The 21,870-nt window shown below is 40.0% G+C and overlaps 1 protein-coding gene across 2 annotated transcripts in view; it reads left to right on the top strand.

The window, feature by feature from the left end:
* LOC146644512 (A-type voltage-gated potassium channel KCND3-like) overlaps positions 1 to 21,870 on the top strand; it is a 117,507-nt gene that overhangs the window by 73,109 nt on the left and 22,528 nt on the right. The gene's annotated exons all lie outside the window — the stretch shown is intronic.

Raw genomic sequence — 21,870 nt, 5'->3', positions numbered from 1 at the left:
ATAATAACAGTCTTTCTGTAACACATGGGCGATTTCTCCTTTTTGCTCTTCAACCCCAGTGCTCACGTCTACCGTATATCACATGCACGAAAGCTATCCACATAAAACGTTCTAGATGACAAAGCGTTTCACAAAAAAATGTAACCTGTCCACAGTGAAGTGTCAGATCCTATAAAGTGATATACTGTACAAGAACACACTAGACTGTGTCTGGCTTTCCAAGTGTGTGTTTGGACATAGGCCAAACAGGGATCGCAGCCAAAGAAGGAAGAGTTTAATACAGAGCACGTCTTAAAGGGAGGGTGAGGGAGCAGCTCATCTGCCCACAGAGAGTGGCAGAGGTTAATGCAATCCCTTTAAGTGGACACAGAGCCGGTTAAGAGGCAATCAAGTGAGCAAGAGACTAAATAAATCATCTATTGATGCTCACTTTGATCATAGCGTTGCTTTCTTTAATCCATAATAAACTGACAAACATTTCACATAAGACTTTCTCTTCCTGAATAGTGTTTTAATATTTATACGAGTTTTGATGTTCATGCGTGCAATTTGTGTCTACAGCTTGTCTTTCCCTTTTCTAAGCCTTACAGATGGAATTGTTATTCACGCTGTGATTCAAAGTCTCCTAACATCCATATCTTTGCTGATGAGTCGAGTGAGTCTGAACAGCAGCACAGTATGCTTTTTTAAGGTGTTATTGACGAATGCTTTTGGCTCCTATTAGGAATAAGAAAACCGTGAAAAGTTCATTTAATCTCATAACTGCGTTGCTTTGATGCTTTGTCTTTTTGTTTTGGTTTTTTGTTCGTTTTTGTGTGAATGTGGTCGGTTGTATTCACGTGTTTTTGCATATATAGAAGTAAGTCAGGGGAGGACGGCTGCATGCCAAACAACATGATAGACTGACTGTGTACAGCATTAGAGATCACTGTCTGATGGATTAGAATTAGTGGCATTAGCAGTGATGGGTGATGGAAATTATTTGTGATGCCTGGATTCACCCATCTTCCATCCTTCCCAGCTGATCCTATTAGTACATGGAAGCTTTAAATCATCCCGATGTTCTTGTTAGTGTAAGTGTGCGTAATAAACACACGTTTGCATGCATACGAGTGCTGTTAGCCACATGTCTAGCATATTTACGCATATGTATGAGTAGGTGAAACATACCACAAACCCTGATCTGAAAGCTTATTTCTGTCAAAGACAGCATGTTTCCTCGCTCCTCCGTTCATCACCATGGTTACTAATTGGCTTATGGTGTATGTTAACAAGCTGTCCCTTTCATATTTGCCCATTGCTTTTTTTCTGTGCTCTGGTTTATTCCCCAGCAGCCCAGCAGAGTCACTTTTTTCCATCCCACTCATCCTTTGAAGGTTATTTTTATGTTTGACCTTGAGGAAAAGCTGACCTTTCTGAAATTAAAATTTAATAGTGCTTGCATGTAGCCTGCCCCCCTTTCTGCACTTCCACCCACCCACTGCTCCCCCCCTCTCTCTCTCTCTCACACACATACATACTCCATCAGTCAAGACACAATCTGAGCAGAATCAATACATGAAATGTAAGAGTAGCTCAGCTCAAACACCCTCTCCTCTCGGTGCCACACTACATCAGGGGACCTCACCTGATGGTCTGCTTACTGTTTTGGCAGGTGCTAGATCAACAGCCTTTTACTTGTCTTTATGTGGCGTTTTAAACTATGACTTAATACTCCTGTCTTTAAAGGTGCAATATATATTTTAAAACAGTTAAATCATCGACTAAACTTATAAAAAAAGACTATTTTAATTTATTATGTCACATATGTTGATATATTTGGTCTACAGATCATTCTGGTGCCACATTGGAGTGGTTTACTACGTAGAGCTGCCACCCAGGCAAAAGAAGAAAAGAAGTATATCACGATATAATGTGAAAAGCATATTGTTCTAACAACATACTATCACGTTTGTACAATATGATATCACATTATTACAGTATACAAAATTATCACGTTCGTACAATATAAATGCTATATTGTACGAACGTGATAATTATGTATATTGTAATAACACATTTCCCTAATAAGAAAAAGATTGTCAGTTTTATGTGGCGAGGTTGTGTCAGGAAGGACATCTGGTGGAAAAAATCTGACAACTCAAAAATGCGGAGTTACTACTTTGGTAGTCCTTTGTGAATTAGTCAGCAGCCGGAAGTAGCTAGCATGAGGTTAGGCAGCAGCCTGTCTAACCTTGTAATACCACTGTGCATCTCAAGAGGCAGTAGTGAGCAGGCTATGTATTGCAGCATTTTGTAATGTTACTTCATTGTGGAACAAAAGTGAGATGACCTTGTTTAAGGGGCAAGGATAGCTCAGTAGACAGAGTGGTAGAGTGGTGGCCCCATGATCTGAAGGCCTGGGGTTCGATTCCCCTGAACAGCTACCCTGAGGTACACCTGAGTAAGGTACCGTCCTTACGCACCGCTCCCAGGGCGCCCAATGGCTGCCCACTGCTTCACTGAGTGAATGGGTTAAATGCAGAGAGGAATTTCCCCACGGGGATCAATAAAGTATACACTTAATATTGTTAGCTTTCTACTTGTTCATTGGCAGCAACGACTGATCTGTGAAAGCATTTCATAACACCTGGAGGAAGTGAAAAGCAAGTTTTTATACACTGTGTGGAACATTTTCTCCCGATCTGCTCACAGTGCCATGAAGCCCCGCCGATTATCATCCCAAATAAAGGGAACCAGACTCGGTTAAAGCCTTTCCTCTAAATTTTCTTTGTTTCTTTGGAAACAACCTGTTTCTGTAGACAAGCATGACGTCAGATGAGTCATCCGCAAACAGTTACCTTTTGTGCTTTCCTAAGCTATATTTTTAGCTAGATAGTTACACATACTGTCAATGTGCTCTACTTAACTGCTTTCCCATTTCTTACTTAATCTTTTGTGTCTCCAAAGCATGTCCGTTTCTCATTTTCCCTGCTTGCATCTCTTTATTTCTCTCTGCCAGAACCAGAAGAACAAAGACCGATCGTTTTAATTTGATGCACTGAATATTCTATATTTTGTAATAGTAGTTTTGTTTGCTTTCATTTTGCATGATATTTGGATGCTAAAAAAACCCACACATACATACATGCTTCTTTTAGTAATTTTGGACAACTGGGGAAAACAGAAACAAAGCCTGCATGGACAGAAAATCTGTCTCACAACAAAATGAATGAGAGCTGGCAACTCTGAATGTTACCTGAAACATTAGGTAAAGGCTTATCTACTTGGCTAATGTTACCTATTACGCATCTGGTTACCTTACCGTCTAAAAATAAATAAATAAAAATGGAAAAACTAGGCTGTTCCATAGCAGCGGCATCAACCCCACTGCTGAGCCTAATGCTGATGAAGGCCAAGCTCAACTCGATCTGATATAATGTATTTAAATAATTATTTTGGAAGTTTTCCTAATAATGTAAGTTTGCCCAATGTAATAATATGATGTAATAGGTTAATTGGTGCTGTCAATGGGTTTCTTTTGCCTCCAGAATGGCTCCTCATCAGTACAGCCCATAACTGTAACTCTAATGGACCATTTTGAACTAATCCAACTATAAATGTAAAAAAAGAAACGGTTAATCATTTTTAGTTCAATTTTAATTTTATACAGTTATCTGCTGAGTTCTTTGCCATGTAGAGTGAATCGTGAGCAGATGCGAATAGCTGCTTCTCTTCTGACAGAGTTTTAGTTAAGTGTGCTGCGTGCTGTATCCACAGTTGCTGTTAAACAGATACTGCAACACAAACTCAGTCTTCTTTACATGTCACGATACATGACCAGTGTAGTCTCCCATCAAAACCTAACCTAGCAACCTGACACAGCACCCACACCCACCTAACTCCGTGCTTCTGTTGCTCCTGACCTACACGGCCAAAGATCAAATAGCTGTGCACGATTGCACATTAGCCTACATCTCTATTCTGATTCGAAAATACCGTTTTCGCTTGACGTAGAACGGTAGAGTTTCCGTGTGGGATGTACCCTGTCTGGGTATACGCTTACAGAAAGAGCTGGGATGTAACTTGGCCCAACAGTAAAGGGCCAGCATTTCAGTTCAAAATTAGCAGGACAGGGAAAATGCCAGGGATGAATTAGTGATGTGTTGGAAAGCTCCAGAGGAGTGGAGAATGGGGACTAGTAGATAAATAATGCCTAGCATAGTACAGTAAACATTGCGTGAGTGGGTGCACAGATGGGTGGATGCACTGTAGGTGTGGAAGCACAGTGTGTGCTGTGCTGTATGGTGCATACTTGTAAAAGCGTACAGCATATATTTACAGTGACATTCGACAGCTTATTTCTTGCACCCACACAGCCAAACAAAAACACCTACATGTGCACTTCCCCCACCTGTCTGTGCTGCTTGTTCCTGTTGTGAGTCATCTGCCCAGTTGGAGCATACACACGTACAGGCAAACGCACTTACATACACACAGGTGACAAATTCCAATAAAGCTCAGAGCAGTTTTCCAGTATGTGTGCACAGACTGTCTGACATTTGGTCTGTTCCCTGGGGGTTTCAGCACATCCATTCCACCCCAGCAAAGAGGCCTGTCACTGGACCCTCATCTCTCCTGCAGGTAGCATCCCTGGAGCTCACCTGTTATCTCTCTGCCTCCTGTGCCTGAAGCTTTCCCCAGACTGCCCAGGGTGCCCCCTCTGTTGAATTACACACACACACAAGCACACATGCCAGTCTCGCCAGGCAGTGAAATAGGACAGGAGGCTGGCTGGAGACACCTCTCCTGAGTCTAAGTGATGCCCTAGTTTCTCCTGCAGCCTACTTTTCTCCACTAGCACTCACATCCAGAGAGCTACCTTCACCATAAACACAGACGCATCCTGACATGCTGACTGTTGTTAACTTATGCCAAACTTGATTTAGGTCACCATTGCTATTTATATAGTCTTTGATTCTCGAGTTTAAAATATTTTTAGAACATTTTCTGTAGATTTCACTGGTTTCTATCATGCTTCCTTTTCCTGGAAGGACTTGTCAAGTTGTGACACGTTGTTATCATAGACACTCTGACCGGACAGCACATTGACCAGCCTAAAGCAGATTTAGAGGCACCAGCCAGCTCTAGTTAGGTGCATTGACTGCCTCTCAGTCAGGCTTGGTCATAGATCCGTACAGTCGATGCTTCCGTCGTGTTGGACACTGATGAGAAGAGCCAAGTTGGCCATGTTCACAGTCAATAAGTCAGGCAGCGTAAAACAGTATGTGATAAGCTTTGCCTGCAGCTAGCCGATATTCTTGGCCACAGATAAACAATCTGACAGAAGCATCTTTGACTCAAAGAGGCATGAGCAGCAAATTGTGTGTAGCAATTGCCGCTCTCCCCTGAATTCGCATTCAGTGATGGAGTGAGCTCGACCTTTGCTGGATATTCTTCAGTCGCGTGTAGTAAAGAAAAGTGTATTTTTACTGTATTTTCAACTCACAAAGTTTATTTTAAAGGTTTAGAGTACATAGAGAAGAGCACCTCTGAAGTTGCAGCTCTCAAAAACTAGTCAAGTATGAATTACACTTAAATCAAATGGGTTGAATGCTCACCACTGATAATTTAGATTAGTGCTAAATGCTAACAGCGCTGGCCCTGCTACCACAAATGGGTTTTGGTGCCGCTAATGGGTAATGTAGCCACGCTCAAATGTAACCTGCCGCTGATGTTAATGTAACCCTTTTAACCGCAGTGACATGGCACTCTGTATGCTGCTCAGCATCGCAGCACTCACGAGGTCCCCATGACAACAGGCAACATCAAAGAACTGAGGATAAGGGCTGGCTGTGTTACTGAAATGGATGACCGCTCTTAAAACTCACCTCTTTTCATTGGCTTTTAGAAAGGTTTAATTTATTTGTTTTATATATTTTTATTTTATTTTTATCAGCGAGGTGTTATTACGAAATTGTGTTCTATTGTATTTTTATCTGTATTTACTGTACAGCACTTTGGTCAGCCTTGGTTGTTTTTAAATGTGCTCTATAAATAAACTTGACTTGACTTGACTTGACAGTTGAGGAATAAATGTGTTTCTAGGGTGGATACATGACTGAGCTCTAAAATAAGACCAATATTTAGACAATATAGAGAGGTAAATTAATAATAAATAGGAGGACACAGCCAGTGAGCCTGTGTGGACTGATTACTTCATCCCACCCCCCTTGAGCTGTTTAAATTGATTAATCCAAATTAATCCAAAAAACATCTCCATAGCATATTACAAGTTGTGTTGCCTGAAAATGGATTCACCTGTTCAGTCACATGGAAGCAGAGACATAAACAGTAAAGCAGAGCTTAATTAATTCACATCTCCTTTTGAGAAAAAGTTCAATGGTTCAATACTCGAGTCAAGTCAATCGTTCTAGACCTGCTGCACCCACCAGGGCCTTTGAGATGGCTTCTTAAATTGACTTTGTTGGCACATGTTGGCAATGCACCTATTGATGTGCTGACATTGAATTAGGCCGCAAAAACTTTGCAGTAGCCTTCTGGTAGAGAGACCTGAGCCAGAGAAATTTAAAAAATAATTGCATCACCATTGAGTTTTATGTTGTTGCATTACAGTCACGTGCAGTACCAGAAATGAAAAACAGCAACACCCACTGACAGTAACTGCTATAGGCAACTGCACACACAAACGCTCACAGAAGCACACAAAAATGCTTTACGAGCACACAACCAAGCCCACAAGTACACATTCACACTCGACAGCAGGAAATGGTCTGACCAAGTTAAACAAATGAAATCACTGTGACCTGAATGAGAGGCAGAGTAGATCTGACATCCAGAAATGTACTATTCTCTCTCCCTCTTTCCATCAATTTATCTCTCGTCCCTCCGTCTCGTTCGGTCTTTGTCTCTGTTGGGGTCACCCTCAAACCCCTCCCTTTCTTTTTGTTTCCTCCCCACTGATGTCTCTTTTTTTCACATTTGCATTTCGCTACACACCCTTTCCCTTAATGTGTTTTTTTTTTTTCATCTCTTTGATCTCAGTGTGAAATCTGTGCGGGAACCAGCCGTTCGGTCACCTTGCTATAATGATGACGGACTTAACTGCAGTGTGGAGATGACCCCTGAACTCTCAGGCTGTGGCCCTTTCTCTTTGTCCCCTCTCACCTCCAGCCTTATCTCGCCACACAGTGTTGCGTCTTTTCATCTTTGAAAATCAATACCAGCAGTTGTTAAAGTAAAGGAAGGGCTCAAATCAACTAGGAGCAAGTGTTGATCATTAAAAAAGAATTAGATATGATTGAATATCATTAGATACATAACGACTGGAGTATATCGATTACGCTATGAAATGGCAACCTTTTCTAGTTTTGACATGTTATGGTAATGTCAACCTGCAAACCTGCAGATCTCATTGCCTGGTTTCATGTCAAACATAAGACCAGCCATATGATAACAAAATTAAGATGGCAACATTGTTGCGACTAGAAAAGAAATTGGTTGTTGCCTGGTGAATTTGTTTACTGTCAGACTGATTGTAGTTGCTGTGACCTGCTGGTTGGACCGAGGTTGAATATGCTCCACTCTCAAACTTTGGATGACCAAACACATTGTTGAAAGCTTGCAAATAACTGCAATAATAATAATAATAATAATAATAGCTCAATTATAAACACAGAGAGATTGGCAGCATTTTGCCAATGAGCAGAACTCGTCTACGTGTTATCTTTTTGCATTAGGGAACTCAGCCCAGTTGGTTGCCAGCTGGTTGTAGTCTGGTTATATTCTCGTGTAAAAGCAAGGCTGCTTATGTCATTTTAGAGGTAAATTTCCATTCTGTAGCAACTAAGTCACTATTTGTGCAGGAATTTCTGTTTCACATCTGAGGTTCCGGCTGGAGTCTGAATGTTAGTCATTAATATTGATTTTTGTGTATGCTGATAGCAACAGATTTACATATAATTGCCAACTTGACCCTTCAAAATGATAAGTGTCTGATAAGAGACAGACTCTATCTTATAGACATGTGTCTTGACAGACCAAAGTTGCTTTGTAGATGGCAACTGACTGTTAGAGGGTGCATAACTGGTACCTATATCTTTGAAGCAGGTGTTTCAAAGCCAGCAAGATCACAAGTCAGTTGCAAACAGTCAGAATAATTGTGGTCATGCGAATGCTTCCAATCACTGTTTTCTCTTGTGTGACTGTGGTATAAAGTAGTAAGTTGGGGTTTTTTTTTCAAATTGCCATTTTTCATGAGTGTGAGCACACAACTTACAAATGTAAAAGTGACAGTACTTTGGTATCTAACCGTTAACACAAATGAACAGATACACTAAAAATGTTAAAAAATAATCCTCAGACTGTGTAGTGAGTGATTTTTGGCTAGCAGACATGATGAAGAGGTCAAGTTCAGTGACTTGAGATTAGCGGCAGTGAAGCCTATACAGTCACAGCACCTGTCAATCAAACCCCTCACTCCAGTATAGACATGGATGTGTTTTTGTTTTGTTTTGTTTGTTTCAAATCAAAATGAACCCCAGCGGACTGGTTATGACATTTATAGAAGCCAAAACTGTTTTTGTGCTAGGGATCTCAGTCATGCTAGTGGCTACTGCAGATGCAGTAATTCCACAAGGGTAACAGATACATAGCTTTGGACTAATTGCTAACACTGGCATCTAAACATGGTTACAGTAACAATGTTGACATCCTGATTTTGAACTCGTAAAGTTTAATGTGTTCACCATCTTGGAGTTTTATATTACTGTATTTTGAATTTAACATCAAGTATACTGGTGAGCGTACATCCATAATAGTTTCAGCTAGAGTTGGGAATTGATAAGAATTTAGTAAATCCGATTCCACTGCCGATATCACTCATCTATTTGATTCCTTGCCGAAATTAATTACATGCTGCATGGTCAAATGTTTGTGAATGTTAATATTATTTCCCCCTCTCTGTTGTGTAAACTCAAGTAACTGAAAATAATGCAGTACATTACTTAATTACACCCAGGAGAAAGACATTTCTTATGCTACTTGTTACGTTACTTTCATGTTACTGTGTAAAATGATCTGAAACATTAGTTTCAGCTAGTTTAGCATTAGCATTGTGTTAACAGTATGATGCAGTTGTTCCTGTCCTGGAGCAGTCTCCACTTTATGATAAAAGGGGGTCTAACCCGGTAGACCCTATTTATTCTTGTGGAACCAGCCATCAGATGGGTATACTATTTTCATAAAAGGGTGAACACGGTCAGATGCATTGAAATAATGGTCAGCTGGTACAAAGAGGTTCAAAGTTTGCTTAGGAAATATCCACCACACGCAGCCTGAACAGCTGATACAAGGAAGGATGTTCCTGAACTTTACCAAATGTTGAAGCTACCAGAAATTCATCAGACGAGGCAACATTTCTCCATTCTTCTATTGTCAAATTTTGGTGAGCCTGTACTGATGGTAGCTTGAGTTTCCCATTCCAAATTGTGGCCTTCGGCTGCTGTAGCTCATCTGCTCCAGGGTTCAACGTGCTGTGAATTCAGGGATAGTCTTCTAGATACCCTGGTTGTAACATGTGGTTATTTGAGTTACTGTTGTTTTTCTATCAACTTAAAGGAGTTCAGTCTCCTCTGAATTCTTGCATCAACGAGGTATTTTCTCTCAGCGTGCTGCTGCTCTCTGGATATTTTCTCTTTTTCTGACCGTTCTCTGTAAACCCCAGCGATAGCGTCTAAATCGGCAATTTCTGAAATAATCAAACCAGCTCATCTGGCACTAACAACCATGCCATGTTGAAAGTCACTTAAATCACCTTTCTTCACCATTTTAATGCTCGATTTGAACTTCAGCAGGCTGTCTTTACCAGGTCTTCATGGTAGTCGAACGGATGTACCTAATAAAATGGCTGATGAATGTGTATTGTTGGGATTTGAAAGTTGTCATATAACTCTTTTCTGAATTTCATCCTTTTAATGTTGCACAGTAGGACACATAAAACACTGATTTTGTGGAGGCTGCCCACCCTGTGAGCTTAAACACAAAGTAAAAGATGCGTCATGTATTCACCTAAACTCTATTTTGTTGCTGTCTTGCATTTAGAGGGAAAAAATCAGTCTCAGCGTTCAAATATTCCTCCAGAGAGTCATGTTTCAACCAAGCTTCATTTGTTCGTGTTTGAAGCTTAATTGAACCACATATCAAGGTAATTGCGCCCAAGTTCCTCAGCCTCTCTTCTCCTTACCTCCACCACACTGACACACTGTATCCAGGCTCACAGAAATAGATGGGCTTCTCTTTCAATTATCAGCAGACATTACTATTTTTTTATCTATACAACCACTCATATCAGGCCCTCCAGGGCTTTAAAGCATTTTAATGCTGTAGATATGCCCATTATGCCCTCTACTCCCTCTTCACCCACGACTGCAGACCTGCTGATGGTTCCAACACCATCATTAAGTTTGCAGATGACACCACGGTGATTGGCCTCATCAGTGACAACGATGAGGCCGCCTACAGGGAGGAGGTGGATCGTCTGGCTGAGTGGTGCGACAGAAACAACCTGCTGCTTAACACCGAGAAGACCAAGGAGCTCATCGTGGACTACAGGAGGAATGCTGACCCACATCCACCCATCCACATTAAGGGGACGGCTGTGGAGCGTGTGAGCAGCTTCAAGTTCCTGGGAGTCCACATCTCCGAGGATCTCACCTGGACGACCAACTGCTCCAAGCTGGTCAAGAAGGCTCACCAGCGCCTCTTCTTCTTGAGGACTCTGAGGAAGAACCACCTGTCCTCAGACATCCTGGTGAACTTCTATCGTTGCACCATCGAGAGCATCCTGACCAACTGTATAACAGTCTGGTACGGGAACTGCTCTGCCTCGGACCGGAAGGCGTTGCAGAGGGTCGTGAAAACTGCCCAGCGCATCGCCGGAGCACCACTTCCTGCCATAAAAGACATCTACAGGAAGCGGTGTCTGAAAAGGGCTGGGAAAATCATCAAAGACCCCAGTCACCCATCACATGGACTCTTCACCCTCCTGCCCTCTGGGAGGCGCCACAGGAGCCTCCGGACTAAGACCACCAGGTACCGGAACAGCTTCTTCCCCACAGCTGTCAGACTCCTGAACTCTGCCTCCTGACATCTGACCCACGTTAAACTCATGGACTGAACATACACACACCCACAATGGACAACTGTACCCTCAAACACACAATAATAACATGGACTGAACCACCACTCACAACCACTAGCACTTTATATAGCCTCTGTAGAAACTATCTACACCCTCACTTATCTTAACTGCACTACTGTATAGCTCTGTGTAAATAATCATTCTGTACATTCGATAATCTTTAATCCTACAACTGTTTACAACTTGCATAGTTCCCATTTCTGTATAGCTGTATATCCCAGATTCTGTAAAGTTATTTATTTCATATTCTGTATAGTTTTTCATATTTATATCCTGTTCATATCCTGTACATAGCTTGTACTCACTACAGCCTTTACATACTTATAGTTATAGAATATTCACAACATACTTCATACCGTGTACATTATAACATACCATAATAGACCCATTTCTGTAATATACTCACATATCTATATTATTGCTAATATATATTGTAATATATCTATATCACTAAAGCACTTCTGGATGGATGCAAACTGCATTTCGTTGCCCTGTACCTGTGCATGTGCAATGACAATAAAGTTGAATTCTATTCTATTCTATTATCATGACTGTGTACATAACCGACTGTACACACTAAGAATTAGCATATCACTTATAGATATGGAAGCACTACACAAACGTGTTAATGGAAGAACTATTTTTTTGTGAATTTGGCAGTATGCAGGCAGTCAGTAGTGCAAGCTTTGGGACCGTTTCTATCTCAGATGTAATTCATATTTAAATGTTGTTATGCTTCTTCTCTTCTGGTAATTGTGTTTGCACTTCCTGGTTACTCTTGAAAGTGGATTCACTGAAGCGTTATGTTGATAGCTGTCTGGTAATCGCTAATTACAAAGACGGGCACATACACAGACTCTCACACTCGTTCATACACACAAGCTCACACATAAATGAGCTGAGCTTGTAATAGGGTCCCTGGCTATTATTCACTGATATCCTGGCAAATATGTGTACTCACACTGCGTAATGGTACTCTTCTGAAGCATCTGTATCAATATATGTAGATTTCTGAAGTGATACTTAAAAGCTTCGAATGGACTTGGTATTCAGCATCATAAAAATTAATTTAAGAGCATATTTTTATAGTACTGTGTAACACAGATGCTAATGTTATAACAACCTGTTACACACTAAAAATACCTTATTTTAAACTTTAACTTTGTACCAACACAGCACAGCATAAATATATTCTGCATCTTTCAACACCTGATGATTACAAGTACGCTGTTTCCTGAAGTCTTCACTAAGACCAAAACATGCAGGCTGTTGATGTAATTTTGGACATCAATCATTTGGAAATTGACTGCTGCGTGGCAGGTAGCATAGTTTTTATTTTCTGCCTTGTGGCTATAGCAGGGATGTCCCCGGGTACTTATAGCACCTTTCATTGTCGAAATTCTGCAATGCAGTGTTAAAGTGTCAAATACTCATCTATACTAAAACTATTATTGGATTAATGCTTATTTACAGTTACAATTAGTGTTTGTATTAAAGTATTAATACAAACACTGCTAGCTTTGTCTCCTCTAGCTTGCGCTTAGCTTGATGCTGCAGGCAGGCAGGCCACACAGCCCCTCCCCTCACTAGCAGCTCAACACTTCTGCAATAGCACAACAAATTTGCAGAGTGTCTGTCTCTATGAAAAGGTTATTACTGAAGTATTAAGCAGTTATCATAATCGTCAATGTTAGCTGTTTAACTATTAACAACTACCTGAGAGCTGCATTAGCCATGTGTTAAAATATTATTCAGAAATTGAAAAGCAGGTATGGCAAATTAGTAAAATGACCAAGTGTATAATATCAAAATCTTTGTCATCCCCCCCTCCATGGTATCAAAAATAATATGGTATCGGTGTCATGCTTGAAATTATAGAATCGTGACAACGCATTAGGGATTTATGAGGATTTAATAAGTGCAGATTTATACATATTTTTTGACAGAAGTTTGTTTTGGGGGGAAACCTCATCTGATGCTGTTGGAAAGAGGGGGTTGTACTTTGTCTTGCTCAAACATTGTTCTGGTTTCATGATACAGATAGTACACTCTATCATGACAGATGTTGTGCAAATGATAGACAAAGTGCTATGTCAAAGTTAGCAAACGACAGAAAACAGGCTAGGAATTTTTTAAAGTTTAACATTTAATATTCTCATTTTGCTGCAGTAAAAATAAATGAAAGAAAACAAACCACAAAGCTGTGAGATGTGATGGAGGGTGGAACTGCTGCACAGTGTCAAAGTTGGTCTGTTCCGAGTCATAATGTAGCAAACTGGGTGTGTGTTACAGAGAAAGCGATCCCTCAGGGTGATTCAGTGTACGATTGGTTGTGAAGTGAGTGATGATAATGACCTCTCCTCTGCGTGCAGTGCAGTGAGAGTAATTCCTTTCACTTTGTCAATTTATCTGTGTGTTTCTTTACCGCCTTTCCTTCTCATCTCTTGGCAAATTTAAATGAGGAAGTAACCTATATCCCTAGCTCACAGTGAGGCATAGAAACTGGATTTTTCTATAAGCTCCCAAATGTAGTGTCTTATGTGTGGGTGAGAAAGAGAACACTGATCATTATGATGTAGTATTTATATAAGAAATATACGCTATTCTTAAGATATATAACTTTTAGGATGTAAGCCACCTAATAAAGCAACGATTTGATAGCTTCATCTTATCATTTTTGCAGTAGTTTGTTTCCAAAAATCTGTTGAACAGTTTTTTCTTTTTATTTTTTTTTTCTTTTATTTTTCTTTGATAAACATAGTACATGCCAAAATGTGAGGACCTAAATACCAGGCATGCAGACAGATGAAGATAAAGTTTAAGAAGTGAACCTTTAATTTGGCTGAGTAGGGAGTCCAAGGACAGGATTATGCTCAGTCAATGAAGTGAGCAAAGTAAAAGAGGCAGTAACAAAAGATAAAATGTTGGACTGAAAATGATGACATGTTTAGTGCAGATGGCACTGGCTGCCCTCCATGTCAGTCACTGGGGGTCCATCAGATGAAATTATACAGCATGGGACCAATTAAAGTTGGAGCTGAAACTCTGTCTCGAGATGATATTATATTTGCATAATAAATACAAATCTACAATGCACAGATTTGTTACATCCGTGCAAACCTAAACTCATTTCCTAATGTACATAATTTATATTAAATAGTACTTATCAAGAAGGGAATCGCAGTTAATGTACTAACAATTTGAATCTATAATAACCATAAGGCAGCCATCAGGAGCTCTTCCAGCCTTTTGCCGTAGCTTAAAACAAGGTCATTGCTGCAATTAACTTGCCATTCAAAGAGCAGTTATTCACAAAATACCTTTGTTTCCACTGAACTTAAGCTTCAGGCATTTGTATGTTATCTATTCATTTATTCCCTAGAATATAATTCGAGTTTTAAAGCTGCATTTTATAAGTATTGTACTCTTCGCAGGATCGTGAAGCTGCCCTTTACAAACAAAACATCACCATCCTTAGAAAGAACATCTATTTTTAACCTCCTCATCTTTCTCAATAAGCACATTTGTGAAGCAGTCATTCCTGCATAAATCTTAGTCAGCCCCCACAAATCAGAATCACAGCTGGTTTTCATACCTGTGATGATATGTTATAGAGGAGAGGTGAAATTATTATAGCTAAAGTGAATCTGATTAATCCATGTTGGTACGTCTTTTGAGGCCTATTTAACGAAGCATGCAGTACAATGCAAAAGTCTTGATCCACCCATCTTTTCTTCATATGATGAGATAAAAATGGGAAATGGGTGAAGCAATTTATTGAAAAGTGCAAGCGTAAAAAGAATTACATTGCATACAGCACAACAGAGCTGACCAAATCCAACATGCTTGAAAGTAAATATTTGGTATGATCATCTTTATACATAGTCGGAACTTGTGATTTCTTTAGTGTTCAGGAATAGTTCTCCAGGCTTCTTGAAGGACTGACTGCCTTTGTTATGCTCTCTGTCAGGAGAACCGAGAGTTGAGATCTTTTTGTTGTTGTTGTTTTGTACCCAGGTGTGCATGGCATTGGCAGTATGTTTGGGACCATTGCCGTGCTGACAAATGAATCTGTTGTCAATCAGGTGCTTTTCCGATTGTGCTGGCGCATCAAAATCTGACGTTACTTTTGTCTGTTCATAATTCCATCAATTTTGATAAGATCCCCAACATCACTGGCTACAATAGAGCCCCCAAGCAATGGCCGTGTTTCACAGATGGCTGCAGACACTCTCTGTTGTGCCACTCTCCTGAGCTCCAAAGATTTCGAATATATCATAGTATAAGACCTGTTGCCACTGATTTTCAGTCCACTCGTGTAATTTGGCATACTTCAGCCTTCTGTCCTTGTTTGCCTCCCTTGAAATGTCTTTTGCCAACCACCCTTTCACTGATGACGCTTCAGTGAACAGTTGATGGACCCACTGAAGGGCCAGATGTATCTCTCAGGTCTTTGTTCGAGGATTTTTGTAAAGGACATCTGTAGCTGTCCGTCTGCTGTCCTTTGTTGCACTTGTTGAATGATGCATAGATCAGTGTTAAGTGGCTTAGCAAACAAAAAAGAAAAAAAATCCCTCTGAAAATGTTCAGGTACGAGGACTGGACTGAAAATGAGTGAAGAAGCAGCCAAAGTCCAAGAAAAAACTGAAAGAACTTCAGAAAGCCTGGAGGACTATTTTTCAAGTCGGCTTTTAAAATAAAAGTCTCACTCCTTGGCAGCAAAATGTAAAGAAATGAGGCATGGCTCCAGAGTTATCCACAGTGCCCTATCCAACCTCATGTCTATCAACACTGACTTTATATCTTTCATGATCTTTCTGTTGACTCGCTCGTGTCTTAGCTCATGCTCTCATCCTCTTCTATATCCTCTACCTGTGTTGTTCCTCCCCCTCCTTATTTCTTGCTTTCCTGCAGTGACATTTGTGGGGGTGATTATAGATGGTTGTCCCATCCCTGAAGAGCTGTGTGTCATCAGAGTTACTTCCATCTGAGTGACTGGCCATGAAGTGTCAGAGGAGTGGACAGATGGATGGATGGTTGAGGGTTAGAGACCTAGAGAAACAATCTTTCACTCTGTTGAACCCAAAAGTGCTAAGCTTCATTGGCCTGTGACAGGTTTCCCAATAAAAATTGAAGTCTACTACCCCTACAGATATTTTTACCAGGCATTATCGTTTCTGGCCACTGTAGTAATACAGGCGTTTTTCATAGTGAAGCTTGTCTATAAATGTGAATTGTTAAATTTGATGAAATAACTCTCCTTCCCACACATTCTTTATAGATGCAGTGAATATAATGAATGATATAATGACTGAATATATTATTAGAAGCAGAACAGCATTTTGATCATATTGTGTGCCACACATTTGGATTTAAGGGAGGAAAGACATAAACTGTAAAGTGTAATAGTTCACTTGTATCACTTAGCAAGGTTTGGTGAAGTCATATTTTTTAATGTATCCTTTATTTAATGAAGTAAAGGAATACTAAAATATTTAAGAATTGTGTAATAATATAATCTAATTCTTGATGAATCATTTTGTCTTTTAAAAACAGTGGGACATGGTCACGATTTTTCTTAGATGTGTTCAAATATGACAAATAATAAAGAGGGAAAAGTCTGGCAATAGACTAACTAGATAGTAACTAGATAGTGGCAGTTATTATTGCTATGCAATAATTTAAAGAAACTAAAACAACTAAACAGTTAACAAATGTTCGGACTGTGAAACACTTTATAACTCTGTTTTGAAGCATCCTATACAAATAAAGTTTTTATTATTATTTTTACTATTACCCCACGTCTCCACTTATGTCAGCTGGGACATACTTCAGCCCCTGCAACCTTGAATTAGATAAGCAGTTAACAAAACAGACTGATGGATGATAATCAACATCATTTCTTTATGTAGTCACGCTTTTTCATTGTTGCATAATAACCAATGACGAGGTGTCAAACAAAATGTTTATTTGCTGTATTCTTAATCTCCTGTTGAACCCATTCAAGAACACTGTCCATTTTACGACTATGTTTCTCTTTTTGCTGTATGTGTGCGGGCTTACTCAAACCCGTACACACACATAGACAATGAATGCACTGCTTCCTGTAGGTGAATTCTGCACTTCAGGAGGTAAATGCACCACAATCCCTTGTGGTGCATTTACCTACTTAGGCAGGATTACTTAGACTATACGCATACAATTAGAGAGGAGTGTGTCTTTAAGTGGAAGCCCATCTCTCACTGCTTCGTATTTCAGTCTCCCTCTATCTTTCTCTTTGTCTCACTTCCCCCTTTTTTTCGATAGAATCTTCCTGTTATAAAAACAGAAATAGGAATGTGAATCTTTTTTTTAAAAGCATTTTATGGACCACAAATTAAAAACAAGTTTCGTTGTAAATATTTATTTTATCTCAGCTGAGTCCACTCACTAAATTAATCTTAGTTTATGGTGCATGTAGTTTACACATACAATAAAAATCCTGTTTTACAAAGCACATGTTCATATAAATTTTCATAAACAGTGATTATTTAATGCTATTTCTTACTTTCAGAAATGGTTGAGCTTATCAGGTATTTAAAGGCTGTGAGCTGTGGCTCGCTGACCTGACGTGACACGGACTGCCATCATCACAAATCTTTGTGTCTGTCACTCCTCAGACCATCTCTGATAATCCATCCATCACACATAACTTCACAAGAGCACTCAGTTCCACTCAATAAGCTCCCGTCCGACCCTTATAGGCTTTAATAATCCAGAGAGAGCTGGTCCTCTTATCAGAGGACGTGACTATTCAGACCAAGAACTGACCTTCCCGCCTGACCTAGATGCTTCATGTGCATGCATGTGCACTCTGTGATTATTTGCGCATACAGAAAGCCCATCATTCTGTGTGTTTGTGCACATGTGGGACTGTGGTATGAGCCAGAGAGGAAGGCAGGGGAGCTGATGGAGAGATCAGACAGGCTTCTCACTGCACAGCATCTGCTTAGAAAATATCACTTCCTCTCACTGTTTATCCATCTCTTTTCTTGCTGAGAGAAATTTACCTCCACCTCACGTGCCAACTTTAGCATCATCTTTCTCAGTCAGAAATGACCCCGGCCTGCAAAGGAGAAGAATTTGCATTTAGCTTACTGCAAGCGCACGCGAGCATGTGTGTTCTCTCATAGCACTTATTAAAGCTCTTTCTTTAATGTGTGCAAACCCAGCTTTTTCTTTCTGTTGCATATATAATAGCTGATGGTGGTATCATCAGAGACAGACCAGCTTGACTAAATGGGAGCAGCAAATTGACTGTAGTATTAGGAGTGAGGGGCCTCTATCAGGAAATATAATAGGATCCCATTAAAGAAAGCTTGCAGATGAATATGATTAGGTTTTCTTTCCTTCTAATGGGAACATCTTCTGAAGAGGGGAGGAGATGAAATGTTGTGCAGTGATAGGGCCTTTGTACCACTGATAGGATTGTTATTGCCTAATTTGGGTAGAAAGGCCATTAAAGTTCTTGGAAGGGACGATAAATGTTCTCTGTAAGTATACTCTCAGTTATGGCTGTGGACCATCGCTGTGTGTGGGCAGTGCTTTACTTTGTAGATGAAAAAGCATCCCTTAACTTAAATGCCTTCATATCAGGCTTGTTTTGCCGAAATCTGTGACTAATGAGTATGAGGTTTCATCTTGAATTTCATCTCCCTCGCCGAAATAAACCGAATGGCTTTTCTGTGTGTGTGTGTTTATGGTTAATGTGCGCATATGTATTGCCGCTGTGCTTTTCTTACTCGGACCAACAGACTGCGACAGAAGTGTTTCATTAGATTATAAAATGACTATCGTAAGCACAACATTTTAAGCAGATTATTGTTCATTGTAGAAAAGCCTCCTGTGCACTCTTTGCAAGTCCTCAAATAACAACCAGTGCCTTTGTGTGTGATCTCTCAAAGAGGACTGCTGTAACGAGAGTTATTTGGCTATATTTTGTAGATTATCTGTCTTGGGAGTGCTTTAAAGGTATTGACAGGGTTCTTCTCTTTACTGCATCTCTACACAGATTGTCTTATTTTAGTAAGCTGATGTGTGAAAACATGTGTGTATGTATATGACTAATAGCAGTAACAAGTTGACTGACTAGGGTCTATAGGGTCCCATAACACCTCAACTGCATCAGCACCATGTGCTGATAGTATCTATGTAAATGTATCTGCTAATAGTAATCGAAGTGAAAATAGACTTTCCAGAAAATGATTCAAATACACTGTGTGTATTTATCTGTAGTAGAAGCAGTGCCCTTACAACAGTGTAAAAGGACTCCACTTAATACTCCAAGTAATGATTAGATGTAACATAACAAGTAGTACATTAACTGGCCACTTTATTTGTTAAGCATTCCTGGGTATGGCCCCATGCTTTTAAAACGGCATTAATCCTTCATGGCATATTATCAACGATGACTCCTCGTAAAACAGATGTTGGAGATTTGTTAGCTGCACATCCATTATGTGAATCTTCTGTTCCTCCACATCCCAAAGGTGCTCTATTGGACTGAGATGTTCTCAATGTGGAGGTAATTTGAGTACTGTAAACTGTAAAACCATGAGCTTTGTAACCTGGCGAGTTATCCTCCTGGAAGCATCCATCAGAAGATACACTGTGGTCATAAAGGTTGGACAATTCTCGGGAAGGCTGTTATATCTGAATGATGCTCAGTAAGTACTAAGGAGCCCAAAGTGTGCCAAGAAACTATCCTTCATACCATTACACCAGCAGTCTGAACCACTGATACTAGGCAGGTTGAATCTAAACTTTTATGTAGTTTACACAAAATTTTAACCCTAACATCTAAATAACACAGAGGCAAAAAAGACTGGATGTGGTGTTCTCGTTCAAGATTTGATATGTTCTGCATTCAGAGATGCTCTTCTGTGTGACTTAGTTAGAACAAGTGATTGTGGCCTTTCTATCCCTGCCATGCAGGAGCGAGCTGAGGTTTGATTTCCCAATGGGCAGGTAAGCTTTTGATACTTAGATGTTCATTGGGAGTGACCAGGATGGACAGGACTGGAAATAACACAGCTCAGGTTGAGTTTGAAGACAAAGTACGAGAGCCAAGGAAGATTTGAAAATGGACATGGTTTAGACAAGGCCAAAGAAGCGATAGTGCTTATACTGGTCAAAGGATGTTGGATATGGAGCTTACAGGTAGGAGGAAAAGAGAAAGGCCACAGAGGAGATTCATGGATGTAGTGAAGGACTTACAGAGGGTTGGTGTGACAGAGGAGGATGCTAGGGATTGGGTAAGATGGAGTCAGATGACTCGCTGTGGAAACAGCCACAAGAAGAAGAGCAGTTGCCTTCCTATCAGCTCAAAGCAGTCTGGCTATTTTCCTCAGGCATCAACAAGGGATTTTTGCCCAGAGAACTGCTGCTCAGTGGATATTTTGTCTTTTTGGACTATACTCTGTAAACCCCAGAGATGGAGGTGCAGGAAAATCCCAGCAAATCTGCAGTTTCTGTAATACTCAGACCAACAGCCATGACAAGTTCAAAGTCACCTAAAATCGCCCTTCTTCCCTATCTTCTGATCCTGGCTTTGATCTGAAGTCAGAGCAGGTTGTCTGGACCACATCTACACGCCTGAAACCATTGAGCTGCTTCCACGTGATTGGTTGATTAGAAATTGACATTAGTGGGCAACTGAACAGATGTGTTCAGACTAACGTACTTATAGTGTAATTTAGTTTGGCGTGTGTGTGTGTGTGTGTGTGTGTGTGTGTGTGTGTGTGTGTGTGTGTGTGTGTGTGTGGACACCTGTGTTATGTTCTTTGCATAAGCTATGTTCAGTACTTTCAAATGTTAGCCTGTTGCTCTGGAGCAGGGGTGTCAAACTCAAATACACAGTGGGCCAAAATTCAAAACTGGAACAAAGTCGCGGGCTAACATTAATACTTATTGAAAGAAAAATCTTCCTCCAGATTTAAGAATGAATCTCTTCTTATGGACTCAAACAAGTTTTGCTGAAAAACTGAATATGGAACAAGCAAAGCTTAATACTAAACAATATATATATTAGCTGTATAATACCAGTAGGCCAGCTCTAATAGTAATTTGGTATGGCTTCGTGGGCCAAATGTAATTAGGCTGCGGGCCAAATTTGGCCCGCGGGCCAGAGTTTGACACCTATGCTCTAGAGCTAACTTGTCTTTAACAAGTACTGGTAGGTGGTTTAGTGACCACATACACACACCGTATTTATGCATCAGTTTTGTGTAAGTACAGTACATTAGTGTGATTACTGCACAGGAATAGCTTGACTGTGCTTTACCACAAATGCCATGCTCTTGACTATAAAGAAAAACAAATAAATAAAGGTTAAATATAAAGAAAAAGTCTTTTCAAAGTTTTATGTGTAGGCTTAGCTGGATCAGGTCTAATGAATTCAGTCAAACTTGTTGTTTAGCTGCAAAACAAGAACAAATTACTTGCTCTTTTTACTCATGAATAAGAAATGAACACCATTAAAAATAAAGGTTGCTTTCCCAGCTTAAGTTGTGTTTTCTTTAGCTTTTGAATTTATTCTCTTCTATATTTTTCATCCTTTCATTCTTTATTCTTACAGCATGGCTTCTTCACTGGGAAAAAAGGGGGAGATTTAATATAGTTATTGTAGTGTT

The sequence above is a fragment of the Rhamphochromis longiceps genome, linkage group LG20 (assembly GCF_057381845.1).
Source record: "Rhamphochromis longiceps isolate RC_006_pf linkage group LG20, R_longiceps_female_GT1.1, whole genome shotgun sequence".
In the NCBI taxonomy this organism is placed as follows: Eukaryota; Metazoa; Chordata; class Actinopteri; order Cichliformes; family Cichlidae; genus Rhamphochromis; species Rhamphochromis longiceps.
This window is presented reverse-complemented; position numbering and strand designations above follow the sequence as displayed.